The sequence below is a fragment of the Taudactylus pleione genome, unplaced genomic scaffold (assembly GCF_031769625.1).
Source record: "Taudactylus pleione unplaced genomic scaffold, aTauple2 ptg000425l, whole genome shotgun sequence".
Lineage (NCBI taxonomy): Eukaryota > Metazoa > Chordata > Amphibia > Anura > Myobatrachidae > Taudactylus > Taudactylus pleione.
The window spans coordinates 713,977-716,850 of record NW_028284827.1 but is presented as its reverse complement, the minus strand read 5'-3'; the positions used below and the strand labels follow the sequence as shown (position 1 = coordinate 716,850).

Genomic DNA, 2,874 nt, shown 5'->3' with positions numbered 1-2,874 from the left:
CCCTACAGCCATACTTCACTGATTCTGCCCAATCTCGTCTGATCTTGGAAGCAATATAGTAGGAGGCCTGGTCAGTACTCGGATGGGAGACCACCTAGGAATACCAGGTGCTGTAGGTGTTTATATTGGTTGAGGAACGGAACAGGATGGCACATGGCACAGCGAACATAAAATTATTCAATAGAACTCATTATCGGTGTATTTGCATATATGCACAGTGGATAGTTGAAATCTATGGAAGAGAAGTTCAGTGGAATGCAGAGTTCATGTAATATTTTCGCCAATTGAGCAATTGAGGGTGTTAACTGTAAGACACCAATTTATTGTTAAGAAATTTCATATTTATTGATTATTTTTTTGCTTTAGTTCAATAACAAAACATATACCTCCTTAATCTTAAATAAGATACAATAAAAGCTATGTTTTAACTAATATTATATCTGAATCATCATTCAAGTGTGCCCCAACAAAGAGTCTTTCTTTCTCTCTTGTTTTGTTTCATGTCAAAATCTAGGCTCTGGGAGCACCATCAACACTACTAATGACAATACTTTTCTAAAAATGAAGGATGGTTGGTTTATTATAATAATTAAACAAATTAACCAATAATTCATAAGCTATACAAATATTTATATAGAATTAGTTTGGTGCGGAATCCTCCTCCCTTCTGTTTATCTCATAGACTGTGCCAGATACAGTCTGACGCCCTTCTGGCTGAAGCAATGGCCATAAGAAACACAGTCTTCGCTGTAAACCATTTGAAATCCACTGAGCTCAGGGATTCAAATGGAGGTCCTTGAAGAGCCCTCAGGACCACAGCCAAATCCCAAGGAGCCACAGGAGGGACAAAGGGAGGCTGAATGCGAAGTACACCCTGCACGAATGTGCGGACATCAGGAAGAGAAGCAATCCTATGCTGAAACCACACCGACAGGGCAGAAACATGCACCTTTAAGAAGGCTAGGCAGAGACCATGATCTAAACCCGCCTGTAGGACAGCCAGAACCCTGGAGATCCGAAACACCTGGGGATCATAACCCTTAGGGCGAACCCAGTCAAAGAAAGTATGCCACACCCTATGGTAAATCCTGGCAGAAGCAGGCTTCTGAGCTCTGAGCATGGTGTTAACCACAGAGCCGGAAAACCCCCTGGACCTCAAGAGGGCTGTCTCAAGATCCATGCCATCACAGACAGACGACCCAGGTCCGGGTAATGGTAAGGACCTTGAGACAACAGGTCCAGACGTCAAGGCAACAGCAACAGAGTGTCGATGGAGAGACTCCGAAGATCTGAGTACCAGTGACATCTGGTCCATGCTGGAGTCACCAGCAGGAACGTGTCTCCTTCTTGTTTGAACTTTCAAAGCACTCAAGGAATAAGGGAGAATGGAGGAAACAGGTACGCAAACTGGAAGGTCCACCTACCCAACAGAGCGTCTACCAGGAGAGCCTCTGCGTCTCTTGTTCTTGACCCATACACCGGCAACTTGCGTTTGTGTCGTGCGGCCATGCGGTCTATTCTGGGAAGGCCCCACCTGTCCACTAGTAGTTGAAACACTTCCTGGTGAAGAGACTATTCCCCTGGATGCACGTCTTGACAGCTGAGGAAGTCTGCTTCCCAGTACTCCTGGAATGAACACTGCCGATATGGCTGGGTGATTGCCTTCTGCCCAAGTCAGAATGCGGGATACTTCTACCAGTGCCACCCAACTTCGAGTTCCTCCTTGGTGGTTTATGTAAGCCACCAGGGTGACTGGACTTGCACAGGCCTGCCATGAAGAACTGGTCTTGTTTGCTGAAAAACTCTGAATACTACCCGAAGTTTCAATATGTGGATTGGAAGAGCAGATTCTGCTGACGTCCACCTACCTTGAAACAAGTGTGGACCTGTCACTGCACCCCAACCCGGGAGACTGGCGTCTGTTGTCAGGAGAACCCAGTCCAGGATCCAAAAGGGGCGTCCCCTTTTGAGATGAGACATCTGTAGCCACCAGGCAAGACACAGGCGTGCCTCTGAAGAAAGCACCATTGTCTGTGCCTTTATCCGATTGGGCAACCCATTCCATCTGGAGAGGATCACCTTCTGCAGAGGTCTGGAATTAAACTGGGCATACTCCACCATGTCGAACATCAACACCATGGACCCCAGTAACCTCATTGCTGAGTGAATGGACACCCGGCAACTGTGCAGACAATTGCATATCCTCGTCTGCAGCACAGAGATCTTTTCTTCTGTCAAAAAGTCCAACAGAGCACCGAGATGGACCTTTGAGAGGGGATCTTCCAGTTTATCAGCCACCCATAATTCTGCAATACCAATATCGTCAGTTGCAGGTGGCGGAACAGTACTTCTGGAGACCCAGCTAACAGCAGGAGGTCATCCAGGTAGGGTAGCAGGTGGACCCCCTGCAGCCGCAAATGGACTGCCATCACTGCCATGAACTTGGTAAACACTCGTGGAGCTGTATAGAGGCCAAACGGCAGGGCCTGAAACTGGAAATGCTGATTGACCTCTGATGAAACGGCCTCTCCAATTGGCCGAGAAATGCGTCAGTTGTTTTCTCTGAATCCTGGTTACAGATACCACCTGATTGGCTGCACGACTCTTTCCAGCTGGCTCTGCTTCCACTGCTCTGGTGAGCATAGAGACGGACACGCTGCCGCACCACAGCCGCCCAAGTCCTACACTTTGGAGCTGTCACGTGGACCTCCACTTCTGGCTCCCACTTGCCGCGTGGATTTCCAGCCGCTAATATACAGCGGACACGCTGATACACATCAGCTTTATTGGAGCTGTCACCTGGACCTCCGCTCCTGGCTTTCCACCTTCTTTTGCCACTTGGACTTACAGTGATTTATATCCTAGGACGGCTGA

The 2,874-nt window shown here is 48.0% G+C and overlaps 1 pseudogene; it reads left to right on the top strand.

The window, feature by feature from the left end:
- LOC148506106 (5S ribosomal RNA) lies at positions 1-119 on the top strand (annotated as a pseudogene).
- Positions 120-2,874: the final 2,755 nt, after the last annotated feature.